This window comes from Protomyctophum bolini, assembly GCF_963924005.1.
Source record: "Protomyctophum bolini genome assembly, chromosome: 9".
NCBI lineage: Eukaryota > Metazoa > Chordata > Actinopteri > Myctophiformes > Myctophidae > Protomyctophum > Protomyctophum bolini.
Genome location: NC_137870.1, coordinates 33,173,557 through 33,195,643, shown reverse-complemented (window position 1 = coordinate 33,195,643; position 22,087 = coordinate 33,173,557).

Genomic DNA, 22,087 nt, shown 5'->3' with positions numbered 1-22,087 from the left:
CCTGCTCATCAGTAGCAATTAGGGATCTGCGTCTTGCTCAAGGACTCTTGACGACAACTAATTTAATAGTCAAAAGACATTTATAATCTTCAAACAATTTAATTAAATCATTACCCTGCCCAAACATCAAGGTTATGTTGACTTTACTTCAATAACCTTCCAAGTTCAATTTAATTTCATATTGAACGTAATTTATGAAGAAATGAGAAACCAGCTGACGGATTTCATTGTGTGCTTTGAAGTGGTTCAACAAGAATGATTTGAAGATAGTGTTTGAAGGTTTGTGTTTTCTCAGCCAATTACAGAGAATGGGCAGAGATGACTTGAAGGCCTGGTAGTTTTGAGTCTGAAGTGCTTGACAGAGTCGAACGTAATCGACGCAAGAATACATAAGCAACGCTGGGTAAGAGAAATTCCTCCCTTGCGTTGCGTCGGTTACGTCTTGCGTCTCTCTCCGTCGGGTTGAGATCTGAGCCCAAGCCAACGCAACCAAATTGCTTGCGTCAAGGACACCGTGCCCACCTGGAGGCAGCAGAGAGCAAGAAGGCTTTTCCTCCTCTGCTCGACCACTCTTGAAAGAGGACAACACTTCCACCGGCACATTGAGTTGTAAACGTAAATACGATCGGCATGGATATATCACATTGGAAGTTAAACAGGACAACATGACGTCAGCGTTCTAAGCACTGCTTTGCAAACTCGTCGGTGATTATCAGGCCTGGACTGACGTTATGTCCAGTGGGCAATGGGCCACCCAAAGAATGGGCCGCCCCCATTGCTTTAATTATGTTTTTGGGCCAAATGTTAGCCCTTTGACCCAGTCCAGCCCTGCAACACCAGAGGGAGTGCAACAAACCATGTACAACCCAGATTCGGCACAAACAAGGGACTAAATTATTTTCGCTCCTATGCCACCAAAATGTGGAACGCCCTACCAACAGTCATTAAGACATGTGAATCCCTTGACTCCTTCAAAACCGCTCTAAAAGGGCACCTACGGACGGCTGCAATTCCAAACTGGCCCCCGTAAAATCTAAAAATAGTGTAAAACTCATACAGTTATAACTACATCTCAACTCAACAAAAAATAAAGTGGCACGTGATGTCAGTACAGTTTATACAATCTAAAAAAAAATTACGCATTGCATCCATGTAATCAAATACACCAACTGCCATCTAGTGGGTGAGTAGATACTTGCACATAAAATATTATAATAGACCGATGTAAACGCCACAAGAAACGCAAGGAGTCTGCATGTCTAAAATAACCTTGCGTTTTTTTGTGTCCGTTCGACTCCCCCAGGCAAGGAACAAAACGGACTATGTAGAGGCCTTGAGTTGCAAGGCCAACAGGTAATTTGCCTAGGCCTACACACTTGTGGCATGCTAATGATTGTCCCTGCTTCGTTACTCTTGTCTGGTAGCCTGGCCCAGCCTGTATGGTTTCTGGTCTAGAGGGGCGGGTGCCGGTCGAAAACATGCGATGGATCCTATTGGTTCTGAGCACCCACCCCCGCCCCGGTAGAAAACAGCGGAGAACACTGATGTCACCAAATTTGGAGTGACGTGCCTCTGCACTGTCATTGGATAGCAAAATAATAGGAGAGGGCTTAATAATTAATGCCAGATCTTCCAATGGGTTTCCCCAGGCTTTCAATTTTGAGCCGATCGCGAACGAAAATAAAAGCCTGGGTACAGAGGTTACTTGTCTGGTATTACAGTGTGGAAAGAGCATTAATGAATTACTCCCTCTCCACCATTCCATCTTCTCCGACATCAGCTAGTCCCACCTACATCATGTGTACAATAGTGTTTGTGTAATCAATACAGTGATACGAATTTGATTCCTCAATTCAACTGTGAGAATGTCATGTGAAAATTGTTGCATTATCGCTTAATTCACTCTCGACTTGACAGTGATATGTTGAAATGAGAGTCTCTCCTCCTGAGGAGTGGGAGATAACAGGATGATTCATAGCCTTTCAAAAGAGGTCACAGCTTCCTGTGCTTTTACGACAGGAATCTGGTATTCCCTCTCTGTGCAGCAGTGAAGCTAGGGCAGTAAGCCCAGTGTTCCAGTTGGCATGCAGAATTAGCTGTGGCTGAAGAACAGCCCTTGTCCTCACAACTCATAATCCTGAGCTGCTGTTGCAATTTACCAAATTGGTCACAAGTTAATTCTTCCTCACTTAGAGTAGGAGACAAGGGAACAATATTCATTTTATAGGTATCATCAACCTTGTCTTAAGCTGGAGATGTTGCGACTTTCAATTGCTAGTTCTGAGAAGAAATGTTATAAGACTCGGGTACCCTTCTTTGCATATTTCCACAAGACACAACCTACTGTAGCGGCTAGATGCCTGATGCCTGAATTTAAATGATTCACTCTGCCTGTCTTCTGCTCTATATTCCTGTTTTTTATTTTCATTTGTTATATTTAGACAAATGTGCCACTTAATTGTTTTTTTCTATAGCCTTAGGGAATGGGGTGGGAGGATAAAATAGCAAAAAAGCGGTTGTATCCAAAAAATGCAATTGCATTTCAGACAGTCTTAACTGCTTTTATTTATTATTGCTTATTTGCTTTCGTTTTCTTTATCACTTCATTCAAAAACATTGAATAAAAAGATTTGACACTTTTAAACACACACACACACACACACACACACACACACACAAAAGGGGGTGGGGGACTCAGACTTTACGAGGGTCAGTTTCAAATTGCAGCCGTCCATAGGTGCCCTTTGAGAGCAGTTTTGGCTGCATGCCAGTTAAAGGAATACAGCATTTCACATGGAATTTCACATAAAAGACAGATTTGTTTTAACACACAAGTCACGAGACACATTTTGATAATTAAAATGGTCCAATGATGGATGGTGACAGGACTAACAGGCAGATACACTAAATAAGATGCAAGCATTACATCAGCATTGCTTGAACAGGATGTGGGAATGCACTGATAATAAAACAAGGGCATGTGAAGGTTAAATTGAATCTCTTCCCTCCACCTTTTCTAATAATTGAGCAGGAGTGTCAGTGAGCACTGCTTTTGAATGCAGTTGCCTGGTGACTGCAGCACAAACCAAATCTTTTCTGTCGTCTATTATAATGAAAGCGACCATGCCTACATTTCCAAAATTTCCACGGGGCAGATTCTCCATGCAGGCTCCAAATTGATCATGCATATACTGTATGACAGAGCAGCTAGGCTCCAGCTAGAAGAATTTAGATTAATGCAATGTTATAATAATAATAATAAAGCTATATTTATATAGCACCTCTCAAGAACAAGGTCACAAAGTGCTGAACAACAAGAGCATAGAACATATCCTACATCCAAAGGCAACAGCAAAAACACAGATTAATGGCACATCGGTGAAAAACATAAAAAGGTGAAAAAAATACATGAGGGTGCGCGGATCATTGCAAAGGCCCGATCGCGATAGTCTTTTTGCGGCCTGTTTTTATGGTGAGATGGGCTTTTCCCGAGGATCTCAACTCGCGGGCTGGCTCATAGGGGTTAAGTAAGTCTGAGAGGTAGGACGGAGCGTAAAAAATAGAATTTTAAAATTAATTTTAAAAGAGATAGGCAACCAGTGGAGGGTGGCGAAGATGGGAGTAATGTGGTCGAACTTTCATGCACCTGGTATAGGAGGCGGGCTGCTGCATTTTCTACCAATTGTAGTCTGTGAATAGATTTTTTGGAAAGACAGGTGTAAAGGGAATTGCAATAGTCTAGGTATGTGTATAGTCTATGTGCATTCCTACTTCAGGTTGGAGAGTGTTGGACTTGATTCAAAAGATAAAGTAATTTGTCTTTGTGATAGACCCCTAAATGGCCCATTTGTACTGTCAGTCAATCCTCTACCTTGAGGGCATTAAACAGAAAACTAACCAGCGCTGTGCTTTCTCAAAGTGCATCACAGTACACTGTTCCTGTCAAGGACCCCCAAATTCATATGCATTTGGCCACGGACACCCAACCAACTAGACTATAGGCCTCTGAGATTCATCACTCAGAACTCAGCACATTAGTTGCTTTTAAAACGGTGATATATGATAGTATTGACACTGATGGATAGACTACAAGCAGCGCATCAAGTCTGTCTACCATATTATATTATTCTATCCTGAATAGAATTAAAAGCACATAGCAAGTTAAGACAACCCTGAGGCATGTGCAATCATGTTGACAGGTACAACATCTCCTTCAATGTTCGTACAGAGTGCACCACAGTGGACTCCACGGTGGAGGGCAGGTACTTTAACACTGCACCCCCCGACCACCTCATTTTATAATGTTTTATATTCAACTATAACCATGTGTTTTTGAGTGATTAATTTCTTTGCTTGCAGTATGGCATTTGGCATGCACAAGAAATGGTGCTGATCGATGTAGTGCATGGTTGGTCTGTGAGATTAGCCCTGGAATCACGCACGCACACACGCACTCACACACACACACACACACACAAAGGACGCACGCACGCACGCACGCACGCACGCACGCACGCACGCACGCACTTCTAGATGGCTCACCACATAGGAGCCTTGTTAAAAAAAACTACTGTTCTGATCTGATGTTCAAAACAAAACCATTTCCCACAATAGTACTGATTTTACTACCTATTATATTGGTAATGTTAAAAGTCCAAACTGCAATCCAAGATTTTGATTGCAATATGCAATATGCATATTATACATAATCAGTTCACTGCTTCTTCCAAACTTTATAGTATTTCTCTTCAAATCACACATGTCACGCTTTGAAGAGATTAGTTCTCCTTTGAACAGATTAAGAATAGTATACATAGACTGTAATTAAACGAATAAATGCTTTAGGCCAGTAGTTCAAAATCTCTTTTCCTTGGAGGCCCCCGCCCCTTACATCAGACTACAACCACCATGTTGTGAGCTTGGGTTATCCGATGGGGCATTCAGTGAGCATTCCCTGACCCAACCCCACCAGCTCAATTTGCGCAGTTGTGTAGCTGAGCCAGGCTAGCCTAATTGATTTGACCTGATCGATTTTGCACAACTGCACTGATGCTGATGCAATTAATTGAGCCGATCTGCAGCCAGTGCATGAGCTTGTACATGAGCTATTTTCGGAGAACAGATATAGGCTATAAAGATAGACAGCATGCAGCCACCAGCCCGTCCCTCTCAGGCAGGTATTCCTCTATGCCTGTTTTCACTGTTTCTAATTCCTCTTTTTTTATACTTTTGCATAGCCTATGTGCAATTTCCCTTGTTAACTAGCTGCAGATTAGGCAAAATGTTTAGCGCTGTGCAGGCAGTAGGTGGAATCAATCTATTACCAAGCAATTGACATTCAGCGGTGTTGCGCACCGGCAAATATATTCAATCTGCAAAGTCAATTATGACTGAATTATGTTTATGCCCAGTAGCCTATACTGAATGATTATGCCACAATGCCACATATGCATTTCACATACCGTGCATAATATAGCCTATACACTACACGCAGCTTTCTCTGGGTGTCCGGAGCGCCCCACCGCTCTCGCGTGGACTACATGCATAATTAACATAACCACAATGTGGATGATAAAAACTTTAATGGCGTTTTCACACTTGAACGGGTAACAGCCCGAGTAACGGGTAACAGCCCGAGGCCATCCATACGAGAACGGCAAATAGAACGGCAAATAGTTGGCATTCGCTGTACACACGGAGACGACCAAGTCGCGTCTCCAAAGAAGTTTGATTTAAATTCCAAAAACATGTATATTTGGGGTCTAGCACTAGCATAAATAAATGGGATTAGTATTCATAGTCAAAGTGGCAGTGCACTCAATACTCTCTCATACGGGACAAAGTTTGCCACTCTGGGAGGTGGTTTCAAAAAGAGCCGGTTAAGTCCCCAAAAACGCTGTTTCTGTGTGGCCAAAAGGGCACACGGGGGTAGGTGAGCCTATGAGGTGAGAGATCACAATTAGCATTTTCGTCACAACAGTCAGAATACTGCGGCAGGGAACATGGAATCGTATTACCAGGTACCGCACGCCAGCCTGTCTCTCGGGAGAGTCTTTGAGTGAGTGAGCAGGACAGAAGCTTTTAATCTGTATGGGTGTGGACGCGCTGCTGGTGGCTTGTTAAGGCAGACGAGGAGACGGGGTGGGATGTATCTTACTTCCAGGACCCGCTCATATATATATATATATATATATATATATATATATATATATATATATATATATATACAAACACACACACACACACACACGAGTAAGACGCCTGAGGGCGAGAAGCGACCTCGCCCTAACTGTACAGCTGGCACTTTAGCATGTCAACATGTACTGGCCATATATGATATCTTGAGTGTACAGGGTTTGATGAGATCAGATCAACATATGGAATGTCAGAACTGGAGATATAAGGGTGGCAGCAGAGGCAGTGTCTTGAGTGTACAGGGTTTGATGAGGTCAGATCAACATATGGAATGTTAGAACTGGAGATATAAGGGTGGCAGCAGAGGCAGTGTCTTGAGTGTACAGGGTTTGATGAGGGCAATTTTTGGGCCTATTGAGAACTCTAGTTTTCACCGGCTGCCGGCGCAGCTGCACTAATAACTTTGGGGCAGTCCCGTGACCCGTTTAAATGGACAGGTATCAGTCACAAGGGAGACATTGAAGAGGAAGGATGGATGGGGAAGGATCAACATATGGAATGTCAGAACAGGTCAGCTCCATGTATGGAGATCTAAGGGTTTGAGGTTTGAGGTCAGATGTAGAGTTGCTGGCCAATATTGATGACATCAGGGATCTCCATATATGGACTTAATATTGATCTCCATCCCTGATGATGTCACGTGATGTCTGGGGTGAATAACTGACTGACTGACGAGAAATAGACGTTTTCATAGTAAATCATTTACTATGATTATTACCATATTAGCGACACAGTAAATGTGATTTGTGGTCGCTATAATATCGTAGCAGCTCATGCGTTATGTGTCAGATCTGCCATAATATACCATCATGTTCATGAAAACATGTGCAATGTTATGCACACAGACTGTGTAATTATGGATGGTAATGTCAAGGTGGGAATGGTGCATGTCGGTGGGGTGACTGCCCTTATTGTTGAACCTGAACCTCTGACCCCAACATGTCTGTGCAGTGTGCACAAACCTCATCATTAATAACGTTACATTACTGGCTTCTCTCCATGGTTTCCGGCTGCGCCGAATAAAATAACATAAAAAGTAAACCGATGCTTTTGAATAAAAGGATAGGCTTTGTTAACAGAGTGAGAATATCTTAACAAGACGTTTCTTTTGATACAGTCGTTAACCAGTTTGATAGATCATAGAACGTGCCGTGCGGGGGTGGGTGAATCAGTAATGAAATTTACTACAGATGGATCTTAAGAAAAGGGTCTTCTATTGTGAGGGAGGCAATGTGTTACAAGTATTTCTTCAATTGTTTTATTATGGGGTGCTGACGGGCTTGCTAATGTTGTAATGGAAGGAGATAGCTTCCTAAATTTGAGGAAACTTCTTGTCCACACTACCATGAAAAGTCAATGTACAACAATCTGTGGGGTCAATTTGTGGAATGGTCTGGCTTTGGAACTCAAACAAAGCAGTGAGCACCAATATTGTACAGTTTAAGAGGATGTATAAAAATGACATAACTATTACAGAGTGGAGAATGAGGCACATTGATTGTCTCTGGCTATGTATGACTTGCTTACATAATTATTGTTCTTATATATGCATATATGCATATATGCATGTATGCATGTATGCATGTATGTGTGTATGTATTAAGTATGGAATATGCAGTAACACTTGGATTATATGATTATTGTAATTACTTATAGAGGTGAATATTTAAGAAGGGGGTAGGAGTAAATACGTTTTTACTTCTTCCTACTCCTTTTTGAACTTCAGGTGGAAGATCAATGATCACATTGTTGTCATTATAATTTTCATTCAGAAAAGAAATATACTGTACGTGCATTGTGGTTCTTTTTTATTTTACTGTTTTACCTGAAGGTTTTAAAATAAAGATAATCAAATCAAATATAACATGTATGTATAAGCAAATAAAAATGGTTCATTTATTGGTGTGTGCCAATAAAATAAATCACAACCGTCAAACCGTGTGAAGTGAGGGGGCGCCAATATATTCTCTCATAACTCATAACTCATTAGGTGATGTAATGGTGATGTCAAACAAACTGTGATCTCTTTATTGTTAATGGCATTCAATGTTTGTGTTAGGGACATCGTCAATGACGAACATTGAACTAAAAACATACATAAACCTCCCTTCATTGTCAATGGCTTTTTTAAAACAAACATTGAACTAAAAACAAACATTAAACCTGGAAAAAAAAGTGTGAGTACTTTGTCCTCCATTTATTAGAAGTTTTGGATGTGCTACCTTCTGGGGATTTAAATTCCAAAAACATGTATATTTGGGGTCTAGCACTAGCATAAATAAATGGGATTAGTATTCATAGTCAAAGTGGCAGTGCACTCAATACTCTCATACGGGACAAACATGGTGAGTGACGCCCACAGCCATAACACTAGACAGAGCCACAACACTATGGTACTTCCCAGATATAGAACAAACATGGGGAAATGCTCATTCAACTACTCTGCCACCAACATGTGTAATGGCATGCCCTGCTGACACCATCCATTAAAAGATGTGAATCTTTCAAAACTGGTCTGAAACATCATCAGGAGACCACAAGTAGTGGTAGACCACAAGAAGTAGTAGGTGTGGTGGTGGAAGTAGTACAACTGTAGTCCTCAGGACCTTTTTGTGTTATCCAGTTAGTCTCAATGTCTGTCTGTTTACATTTCAGACTAATAAAGTATTTAATCAATCGATCAATAATGTAGGGCCTTTCCCCCCTCTGCCTGCCTGCCTGCCTGCACATGTGTAGGCTCTTTTAGTGTGTTACAGGGTTATGTTGACATGAACGCAAAACATCTGTGAAGTATGCAGAATAAGGGGATTTTAGGAAACAGCTGTTCGTCTCTTGTAAATTAGGTTTGTCCTGGCCTGTGAATTATCCTAAACTTAGTCAGTTCTTTATGATGACTGCTGACCTCCAACAGAGACAGTGCTCTTGAAAGCCTATTGTCTACCATAAAGGTAGACTACCAGAGTCACGCAGACATAGTGTCTGAAATCTTTTATGTTAATGAACAGTTCATCCGCACTGACCTCCCGCTCCCTCCGTGCACCACAAAGCGACTTGGACAGTCCTCGTGCCAGCAGCCATCAGGCTCCCAGCCTGACCCCATATGTTCTGTTTAGTTCCTTGGGATTACTGACACGCTTCCACCTGGGACTACTGATGTACACCAATAAACCATGATGAACCATGATGACACACACTTATATTCATTCATACATTCATTATTGATTTATTTGATTATTTTTAATCCAATTTCCCACTCTCGAAGGGCAGACCGTGCTGTTCAATCATATACAGTATCAGTCTCATTTCACCGTTGAGTATACATATATACAGTATATTCATACCACTGGGGATAGATTTTACATCTACGCTTGGTGAAGATTATGGAGATTGATATGTCTGCGTAGAGCCAGGCTTAAAGGGCCACTTCACCCCTTTTGCTACCAGAGCGTATTTTAATGATGTTTAGGACACAATAAACACTTTCCTGGCGGGTTTTTATGCGTGTAATATGGTTTTTAAGATATTTTAGTCATGACGCCATGTTCATGACCAAAAATCTGTCACTACAAAGTCACACCTCCACAAGGAGAGGGGGGAGGAATGCCCATAAAGCATTATGGGCATTCAGCAACCCAGTCAAACCCTAGTCAAACACACAAACTTCATTTTTTTCCTGGCCAATAGGTTGCAAATTTGAAATTGTGCTACCGCTATCTACTATACAAATACTATTAAATTAACATTGAGTTGAGTGACTACAGTTTCTTCCAGCTGTCCCCAACAGGAGTCAGTGGAGCGTCAGAGACAGAGCGCAGCCCCAACAGGAGTCAGTGGAGCGTCAGAGACAGAGCGCCGCCCCAACAGGAGTCAGTGGAGCGTCAGAGACAGAGCGCAGCCCCGAAGACCACGCCCCGCCCTCGGCGTCATCGTTGAACACAGACACCTGCCAATCTCCCTGATCAATCAGACTGATTACGCAACGGCTGTGCTCCAATCCTGCGGCCACTAAAATGTTTGACACCGACACTCGCCGCTTCGTTCTCCACTGACTCCCGGAGTGAGCACTGGCGTGGCGTACTGGCGGTAGGTTACACTCCCTCTTAAATTGCTATATGTTAAAATGAAGAAACTAATAGCTGTTCTCACTCACAGGCAACCCTGAGCTGGAAATACCCTGCAGAAGAAATATGTTATATATATAATATATAATATATTGTGATTTACCACTCTACTACTGGAACCCTGTGTAGAGCTATATATAGACTGTCCCTGATAGGGAGAGAAACCGCACCAGCCTAAGTGACAGTTTTCCTCTGTGAAAGGATTTAAGTTGAACATTGATACCCACCTAAGATGACTGACTGTGTGTGTGTGTGTGTGTGTGTGTGTGTGTGTGTGTGTGTGTGTGTGTGTGTGTGTGTGTGTGTGTGTGTGTGTGTGTGTGTGTGTGTGTGTGACCTTTTAAGTTAATAAACACCCGCGTAGGCAACCCTTTCCACGACTCCTGCTTGATGTTGTTCAGTGGTGTCCACACATTACAGAGGGGTGTGTAATGTGTAGTGTGTGTGTCTGGAGGCACTGCTACTTATACCCATACGGAGTGAAATGTTTATGTATCATGAAGACATATGCCATAGTTTTTGTGAATGTAACCTTACTGCACCTATAATATTCATTTCCTTACATGCTCTACTTTATGTAGTCATAAATAAATTGTTAATGTGCGTATATGCCTTTTTCCTTTTACTATGTTTACTAATGTTTTATTAACTGAAATACTCTGGGAGTGACAACCAGGAACAGAGTAACAGACTGGGTCAGGAGACGACCACGAAGAGTGTGTGGTGACACCTGGACAGACAGAGGATGACCGGAGAGGCGGCGACCCGCGATTATCTGTCCAAACCACTTCTTCTGTGAGGAAGAACACAAAAGCTACAGAGTACAGACTGCGGTAAAAGTTTAACTTAAACTTTTTGATGGATCACGACAGAACGCACAGAAGTCACTTCTGCTCAGACGAAGGAGGAGCCAGGCAACCCGGAGGCAACCCACAGTTCCCAGAGCCTTCTAGTGTTGCCAACACCCGCTGCTAACAGCTCACCTGCCACCCTAAGCCCCCAATACACAGTGGGGGCAGTGGGGGTAGTAGCATGCCACTTGGAGTTGGACACAGGCCTGGGTCTGATCAACCTCGGCCGGGTCGCCTGGAGGACGGTGTCTGTTGCAAGACCCAAAACACCCAGTGACTCCAGGAAACAACACTGATGATGTGTCCACGTTTGTGCATCAGTAGATGTTTTATTAACTGAACTCAGGGCCAGACCAGCTGGGCCCCCCAACACATTAATACAGGTCATTGCCACAGCCTGCCTTGAACCATTGAATGTACAGTACACTTCACACAGATGTGCCACTATTTCCATTACTATGAAACTAAATATAGATAATATTCTTCCTAGGAACTCTGTAACAGTTAGATAATGAAATGAGCTACAGCCTCAGACATACACCAGGCCTTACTGTATTGACCTGCTAAATTTTACTGCTAAAATTACTGCATCACACATACTGTAATCAACAAATGGCCAAATGATCAAATACAGTATAACGCTATTTGCACAAATGTATCTGTGCTACTTAGAGTGAAATAAAATATAATAGCAACTCCTACAATTCCAAGTGCTTGTCAGTATGTGGGGGTCCCAGTTCAAATATGATCATTTTGGGGGGTTGCGGCCAGAAATGTTTGAGAACCACTGCCCAATCATACTCAAGTTTACTGGTTTGAATGTGAACCCTAAAACCCCAAACAATCATAACATCGGAGTGGTCCAGGTGAATTAACACAGGGATCATCCTGGTAGCATATCAGTGGTCCAGGTGAATTAACACAGGGATCATCCTGGTAGCATATCAGTGGTCCAGGTGAGTTAACACAGGGATCATCCTGGTAGCATATCAGTGGTCCAGGTGAATTAACACAGGGATCATCCTGGTAGCATATCAGTGGTCCAGGTGAGTTACCCGTTTAGCACAAGTCTACTTTTTGACCACAACTAATGAGACAAGACATCAGTTGGAACAGATGCCACGAGAGAAAATAAATACAATTCATACATTTTTGTCAACTTGAATGGGAAACACATTTGTCTCGTCAGCAGAAACTGCAAAGAAAAAGGGATGGTGAAGAAAGCCTTCTTCGAAAGACATCTGGCAATCTGACAATACCACAAAGCATTTCACAAGACTGAAACTGAAATCTCAGACGTGTAACGCACATGCAACTGGATCAAGTGCTGTCAGCAATATTTTAACTATGTATTTGTCACATCAGCAACAACTGCACAACGGAGGTGAAGAAAGATAACTACAGTTTCTGACAAGCCACGCCTTTCAAGCTGACAGTGAACTTAGAAAAGCAATGGGGTCCTTTTGGTTTCAGCTTCTAAAATTCAGCATCAAACTCTGGAACGGGTGCATATCTTTGGTCCGACGTCCTAACTGTCCGACACGGAATAGTCCGACAGCCTATCCCAAACCCTAACCTAAACCACACGCGGAAGCCACGGGTGAGTCTTAACCGGACACATATACGTGTCTTAACCAGCCACATATGTGTGAGTCTTAATCGGCCATATATGTCGGACTATTGGTACGTCGGACTAACGTATGACCCCCTCTGGAACAGTGGGTCTCAGTTGGCCGACCTTTCTAGTAGGGATGCCACAAAGTGACCATCAGCCAAATCGAATAGTCGACAGCTCTGCCGATTAATAATCGATTAATTGAACCCACCCCCCATTTATTTTGATCAATATCAGATAAAACTTTTAAGATTTTATATTATGCACATGTCATGGTCACATAACCATTATATGTTGAGTGCATGCTTTGATGGTTACAGTTTTATAATAAACCTTTGTGGATATCTTCTCAGTTCTCATTGTATGCTAGTTACTGCCATTCAGGATGGAAAATGAAATCCATTTGGATTTGGGGAGAAGTAGTTTCATAAGGGGCTGGTATGAAGTACTTGATATAAAGAGAACATGTTCAGTTCACTAGTCTACACTCTACTCTACACCTGCCTTCATTTCATCTGATTGTCTGTCTGGCAGGCACTTAACAAGCGATCGTTAACTGTGTCTGTTTTAAAGAGAGGGGCAGAGAAGAGTGGCTTTGCTCAACTTGATTTATACTTATATTCTCCACTCTGATGAAGGTACATGTTCGATATATCATGCAGCCTTACTTATTAGCCTATATTTTGGCTATACATTATAGCCAATATTCGATTATGAAATATTAAAATTTCGGAGACTAATTAATTAATCGGAAAATCGATTAATCAGCGGCATCCCTACTTTCTAGAGGGCCCACCTGACCGGCCTGAGACTGACAGGCTTGTTAAGGGATCGAAATCCAAGGGGTAAAGGCATGTGGTATCAAATTCGATAACATCCCTTGGACCAACCAGTCCGCAGACCAACCTATAGGGGCCATAGACAACACAAGTGTGAGGGGGATTCAGGAATTGGCACAGAAAGAAACAGAAAATAGGAATGCTCAAATGAGAGAAATCTAAAAACAGTAAATACAGCTGCAAACAGAAAGGTCTACAGCTTTGATTTAAAATAGTTTGCAGTTTTCTCTGAGTTTGTTCCAGATATGTCAGTGGTGCATGAAAATGTAACGCTGCTACTTCACATTCAATGGACTGTGGACAGAAAGCACTCGGGGGACAGAAAGACAACCCAACATGTACTGTAGCAGAACATCAGAAATGAATTTTGGCCCTAAACCATTCAATGTTTTATAAACATGCAGTAGTATTTTGAAATCAAGCCAAGGTATTGAAGGTAAAGATCTGAGACGTGGAGTGATACAGTATGGTCCACTCCATTTCCTTGAGAAGTCAAACAAGTTCTTTATTTTACTTTAATCCTTGATATATTATCAACGCCTTAAACCCTATATAGTTATGTATGCAGGAGTCCCCCGGGTCTCTATAATAGACCACTCTTTTCCCCCAATCCAAACCAAAGCTGAGTCTTCATCGAAAATAGCCCATCATTATTTTCTGAGCTTACAAGTTACAATGTGACAATAAAACGCGTTGTGAGCTTTTAGATCTGCTATTTATTTACGCCAAAATAAGGATGCTAGGGTTCATCTGGTTATGGCAGTAGGCTACTACTTAGAGACAGGAAAGCGAAGGCAGAGAGAGTTGGGAGACCCACAAGACATGATGCTGGGAATCAGATTCAAACTAGTGGCCTCTCACATCACAGGGATCATGTTGTAGTTCAGGCGGTTCAACTACCTACCAGGCACTCCAGACTTTGTAATTGTCCAATGACTCCACTCCAGACTTTGTAATTGTCTAATGACTCCACGTTTTGGGCTTGGGTTGTGCTTTCTAAAATTACAGATTGAAGGTGAGCACTGATTGTTAATCATTTTTTCTTTGGATTCAAAAACAATTCCAATCATTGATTTGTCCAATGTACTTAATCAGTGCTTGGACCAGGACCATAATCCCCTGGTGATATGGTTATGTAAATGTGTGTGTTGTCTGAATTTAATTATGCTAACATGTTTAATTGTTTTCCATAATCTGAGCCAGTGGGAACAGTTAAAGAAACCAATGGGGCCAGAGGGAACTCTGTGCCATTTGTATCTGCTCATGTGTAATTACCTATAGACACAAAATAATCCCTCCTTTAAGTACTCAGTTTAGTACTGATCCAGAAGACTCACCAAGTCTTCCTGTCAGTTTATTATTATTATTATTATTATGTTAATGAGAACTATAAATATATAATTACTAATTAGATATTTACAAAGATTAATAAATCAAACAATACCACCTGAGGAAATAAATGAATAATTGAGATTTAACTAAATAACCAAGAGATCTTAACCAATTGAATAGCAGCAAAATCAAAACAAACAACTCTAATAATGAAACAAAATTATTATTAATTAGAATCAAGGTTAATGAAGGCAAAACTATGGGGACAAAGAGAGCTTCGAACTTGGTCTCCGCTGCCTCTGAGCTGTCAGGACAGTGACGCACGCACACACACACACACACGCACGCGCACACACGCACACACACACTTTTGTTGTCGAATATTTTGTCACATTGTGTAGAACACAATGAATTATTGAATGAAATGCTGAAGAGTTTTCCTGGTAGCCTAGTAGTCTAAAAAGCTCAGCTGACATAGTCTGTGCTGACACTGCCTGACGGGTGCTGCTATAGAGGAAAAGCCACAGGGATCACCAGAATGATCCGGGTTCATCCAGGAATCCTCCCGTTATTAAATTAAATGTATAGATAGAGCGTGTTCAGGATCAATAAGTGTGGCAGCCAATCACTTCAGGGTGTCGGGTCACAACACTATTGTCTGTGCTCATGAAGCACGGTAATGCAGTCCAGGGATCCATTTAGAGCCCTTGCTATATCCCTGATGGGAAGAGCAGCCGTGTGAGGTCGGGGACAGCTACAGTATGAGGTTATCTTTAGCTGATGTGTGCGTTATCCTTGGCATTAACTATTTATAATGTATATGCTTTGTTGACCCGAGCCCCCCTGGAGGTCTGTCCTTGTTGGCCTAATCTCTGTTGAATGTAACCGGTCTATAAAAGATCACAATACCTCGCAATGTGATAATTGAATGTTTGCTATGACCATTCATTTTTGCCATAGAGATTTACAAAAATATCTATGTCATATTATTTTAAACCTAGAATCAAGCCAGCCAACCAGGATCTTGGTAAATCACATGACTATTAAACCTTTGATTCTGTAAGGGAAAAAAGAAAGAAAGAAAATGCCACTACAGCCACCCTGTCACAATAACTTACAGCGAACCTCAGCAACCACAACACACATAATCTACTGTGTATCAGTCTTCAATTGAAAATTAACATTTAGAATTGTTGGCTGTTATGTTAAAGCCCAAAACCTCTATCTCGAACCAAAAGGAAATTCACTCATAGGATTATTGAAGTGATCAAGAGCCACATACATACTGTTGCCTGTTACACAACTCACCAACCTTCAACGTCAGATACAACACAACATACAAACTGTAGGATTCACATCAGCATTAAATTCCCAGAGCCACAGTTACTTAACATGTTTAATTTCCACCCAGTCCCAAAATTTGGGTCCCAAAATTACAGTAATAGTACACCAGCTTAAGTTGAATCACACAGCATACAACACAAGCAGCAGCGGCAGCAAAAAACAAAGTTCCTACCTTGAGCCGCCTTCTACCCGACTTCATCAGCTGTTGGAACCCATGGATCTCTCTCTATGATGAGCCCCAATCATCTCCATCCTCCTTTCATCTGGCCAGTACTTTCCTCCCAGTATCAATGGCACCACCCAGCCTCATTCTCCTGGCTGCCATCTTCTCACTCAGCCTTGGATGTTTACTGCACATAGCATTCTGGTGTAGTGCAGTGGTCAGGGATTTAGGGCAGGCTGGCAGGCTCTAGGGTCCAGCATTCACAGGAGAATGGACTCAGGGCCGAGAAGAAGCTGAGCTTGGGAGTCCGGGGTCAGACTCATCATCACCCTGGCTTGTGTGAGAGATACACAATAAGCTTTGAGGAAGGAAAGAAATAAAGAAAGAAGACCATGAGCCACATACTGTACACTGTACCCAGCTATCGCAACTCACTAGCAACAGCAGACAAACACACACAGCCTGTATACACTGTATGTATAGTCGTATACTGATCGTTCCGGTTACAAGCCTGTATACTGTACGTATACTGCATCCTTTCGGTTACAACATAATAATACATTATTGCGAACGCAGTGATTGCGAACGCAGTGAGCATTTACTATGAGACCTAGCAGATCATGTCTGTCTGTGTGTGTGTGTGTGTGTGTGTGTGTGTGTGTGTGTGTGTGTGTGTCTGTGTGTGTGTCCCACCTTTGTGCCCATATATGGAGCTGAGTGATTTGTTTGTGATTGATGCAACACACTCCATATTTGGACGTATAGCTGCATTGGGGACTCTTTATATGGTTATGGCCAAGTTAAAAACTTAACTTAAAAATAACTTAACTTAAAAAAATAATAACTTAAAAATAAATCTTAAAAAAACCCAAATATGTACGAGCTGCGTTCGCTTCCCGCGTTTGCGGGTCTTACTGGTTATTATATACTGTATACAGTACAATGAGTACACTATAGCCTATTATATCCTGTCGCAACACAGAGTACATACGTAATTTTATTACCAGTAAGATCCCCATAAAGGACAAGGTCAAACAACAGAGCTTCTTATGACGGCACAGTTGAGAGTTAAACTATTAACCTGGTGTCAGTGAGGTCAGACGTAGAGTTGCTGGCCGGCTCATATGCAGATCTAGTACGTCAAACCATGCATGGCTAGGGTTTGATGAGGTCAGTGTCATGATCTTCATATATGGAGATCCAGGTGGCTCGCGGCGGCGTCCTCCGTGAGACTCTGGGGTTGGCGCCACTGGTGTTCCCTGGCCAGACGAAGGCGCCACTCGTCGGCAGTCTCCTCTGTGAGGGTGGAGGTCGCGCTGCTGGGGAAGATCGGCGTGTGCACGCATCCACTTGGATGACGGCAGACTGCTGGGCGAGTGCACTGCTGTCGTTTTGGTATGGGATCAAATTTGACCAAAAAATGCACAATGAAAAACAGGTGTGGCCATATGACGTGATGTCACAATGCGTGACATAATTAAGTGCACATCCCGGTCGCTCCCGGTCGCTGCCCGCACAGAATACAAAACTCTGATGCTGGCATTCAAAGCAACCAAAGGTATGGCTCCCCCATATCTTGCAAGTATGATCGAACCCTACAAACCCTCCCGCTCACTCAGATCAGCCAACGCAGGGAAGCTGGAAGTACCCTCACTAAAAACGCCGGGACAACGCTCCACACGTCCCAAACTCTTCTCCCTTCTGGCTCCAAAACTGTGGAATGCACTTCCCATTGCAGTCAGAACTGCAGCATCACTCCCAATCTTCCGCCGTAGTTTGAAAACCCACCTTTTCAGACTCCATCATGGCCCATAGCACTTACCCCACCCCCTTAGATAGCAATTCTGTAGACTTAGATAGCATTTGATACAGACTTATAGCATGTTATGTAAACAGCATAAGTGCATTGTATGTAGTCATAGCACGTCATAGTACAATATGTATCATAGTAGTATAGATGTATAGCTTATATGTATAGTTTCATTATAGATATTCCACTGTTACTTTCTTAGCTTACGCATGTTTCATGATAAATGTTTTTATGTGATGTATTCCCCATGCTTTTTGTTCTTGCTTAATATAAGTCGCTCTGGATTAAGAGCGTCTGCTAAATGCCTAAATTGTAAATTGTACATAATAAGTGCAAATTGTGGCTACACTTCAAGCACCTTTATGTTTATACATTTCAGCTCCCGCCCTCTCACTCACACTCTCACACAGACACACACATGCACGCACATGCACGTTAATGCTTAGCATAGGTTGCTAACTCACCTGCAGAATAAAAACAAATCGACCAAGCAGTTTGTTATGAAAATGAATTAACTTCTCTTTCTCTTTCAAACTGTCACACACTTGTGACTGAGCATCTTTTTCCCCCCACTTCCTAACAACTCAGTCAGACTACTCCACTCAACTTCTAGGAGGAATAGATAAACATAGCCTAGGAGCTCGTGTCTGTTTGTTTGCAGCAGGTATGTGACGTGTGGAGGGGAAGGAGGCGTGGCTACCGGATGAGATAGAGCCGCTTGCCGTGCTCGAGGAGTGTCAAAGTAAGCCAGTCAATTTAAGGTTTGACCCAAATGAAATTGAAAAAGTAAATTAAACGTTTTTTATGATCCTTAGGGTAATCCAAATAATATATTAAAATTTGTGAATTAAATAATTAGTGGATCATTCATGGTAAATTCAGGGGTTGAAAGTTGGGGTAAAACCAGACCGAATCAGCCATTGGCACAAAAGAAATCACACCCGTGTGAACTGAGTGGTGCATAGGCATAGTTTGTATTACTCTGACATCCACTATAGTCAAACTTTGCACAGGATCTTAGTATTCTTCATTATCATTATTGGAAAGAATGTAGCAGTAGCTTCCATGTTTATGTTCTCATACATCACAATGTCACTCTCAAGGCAACACATAACAAATACGAAAAGAGTTACAGCAGAGTGACATTAACCGTAATTTTGCAAGTAGGCTACAGTCACATACACCTAATTTGTAGCCTGGATTCCAACCTGAGTTCCGTGTCAGAATGATCTGGAACCCAGGCTATACCTAATTTGGCACAATTTGGTTTATTTTAGGTTATTTGGTCCTAGATCATACCATATATAGGCCTTTATAAACATATATAAAGCTTACATATATATAAAGCTTATCATACCACTATTACATCATTTAACATCGTTATACCATATTATATTATTATCTCTCCTTCTTTCTCCCGACACAGGCGTTTTTTGTTGCAGTGGCAAAAGTCGCAAAATGCTTGCTCAGGGTGGGATCTTCGTCGAGTTTCTGCACTACATGTAAAGTGTCTTGAGACAACTTGTTGTGATTTGACACTTTAAGAAAATGAAAGTATGCACTGAAGTAAATGTTATACAAAACTCAACCCAAGCCTGGCCAACGGCCTGTACTGCATGTCACCCCCCTATCTCTAGTCTCTCCCCATTTCCTGTAAGCCTACTGTCTGCCCCCTAAAATAAAGGCGAAGGCCACGAAAAAACATTAAAAAAAAGGTAATTATTGGGTGCCCGCTGGCCTAGTGGTCCAGGCACATGCCAATATACACTCTGGCCTGACAGTGCGTCACGTGTTCGAGTCCCGTTCATGACGACCTTTGCTGCATGTCTCAGGCAAGAGCTTTACAAACATCAACCCCATACCATACTGGCCCATAGTTTGGGTTGTAAGAAGGAACAAAGCGGTGCTAAACCTAACTCAGGGTTTGGTTTGTAAAATAATAATATTAGAAAGAGACTTGACCTTTGGCGTTATTTTCTTTTGAGGACACAAAAGCCAAATGCCAGAGCAGGAAGGCCATCAAATAAGGCGATAAATGATTTTAAACAATGACTAATATAATTTATTTCTTTCCCCCAGTTAAATAAATAAACGATTGGTATTTACTAAATTACCAGTATTTACAAACCCCTGAAGTCAGCTCAGTCTACATGGAGGCTCATCATCCTCAGCCAGATATGGTCCGACAAGGATAACCGATTAAAACAAGACAGCTCCAACAGCAAATTATTACAAGCAAGCCAAATGCGGCTGTACAGCACACAACACTTTTCATATTGTACACTATACTGAGAGAATGTTGGGTTGTGCTGGGAATAAAATCAAATGCCACTGACAAACAATTCATGGGAAAGAATGTACTTCATAATGGGAAATGTAAATGAGTTATAAGAACCACAGCTTTAATGATTCAGGAATTTAGTATTGACTAGTGCACCGTTTCAAAAGGCAATTTGTGTTGGATTAAATTTCAGAGGGATTCATTAACAGAACAAAAATAAATGAATTTCAGCTGCAGTGTCTCCTCTCCACATTATAGTGAAAAGAGGAATCACCTCCTCTATCCATGTTGTGCACGCTCCAAGAAATCACTTTGTGCCTCAAATCAGTTTGATGCAAGCTCTACTGGATTCATAACCTAAATACGGAATAGCCTACATCTCATCGTATTCCAGCTCAGAGAACTTTATGACTGCAGTGCACAGCACACACAATATACCACTACAGAGTACAGACAGACGCTTGCACCCTCTGACTCTGTGATGAGCTGGCAGCAAAGAATTAAGGGCCGTTTCTGGGTGTTTGGTTGATTATAACCAACAATTATTTGGGGCAAAGTAGCTATTGTCCCAAGGTGTTGTGTGAGTTCCAAGCTTATTCTCCACCCTCATGATGTTCCATTTTAGTAGAGATTAGGCTCAGAGGAAAATCTTTTTTACTCAAGGAAGGAAAAAGAAGACCAAACAGACAAATATGCTAAGTATGTGTAGCCAATCAGCTTTCTGGTTTTTGCAGGTGCACACTGTCCCTCTGGGCCTCTTGATCTACCCACGGTAAAGTCCCTCCTTTCTCCCTGATGTCTGTAAAACCTGCATGATGAGAGCCAGGGCGCTGGCAGCTGCAGCAGCATACAGCATCTTCTTTCTACTACCTCCCCCCCACCCCAACACACACACACACACACACACACACAGAAGCTCTTTGAAGCCATCTACTGTACACTTTGCAGTATAGCAGATAAAACATCCATCTACCCTGGCCTACCGACACTAATGTTGGGTGAATTTCACCCGGACCCGTATATTTATGTTATTTTCATAATGTTGTTGATGTCTGAGTATACCTTTAGGGTGCTCACTGATGTAGTGGAGAGTGGAAGGTAGGTTTGTTTCCCTGCCCCCATCCCTGTTTTTTTTGTTTTTTTTCTACAAGCAGGTCTTTGGGTGATTTTCACCCATCAGTGTATGGGATTTTGTTTTACCTTCTATAAGGTAAAACAAAACAAAACTAAGGGATACCTTCTATAGGGTAAAACAAAATTGCATGCACCCACAATAGCGCCACCATGAGGCTGATTTGGAAAGAATTAAGTGGCATGTCGTCCTTGGCCAGGTGGAAATGTGGACCAATATCATGCAAGCTTTGGAAGCCAATCTTAGCCAATCAGGATGGAATATGGGAAATGGCACAGATCTGTGTTCGTTGACATCCAGGGAGTGTGTGTGCACAGTTTGGCATGAAAGGGGCAAACGGTGCCGGAGATTAGCTGGCAACAGATGGATGGACACACACATACACATACAGTACACAGACACAC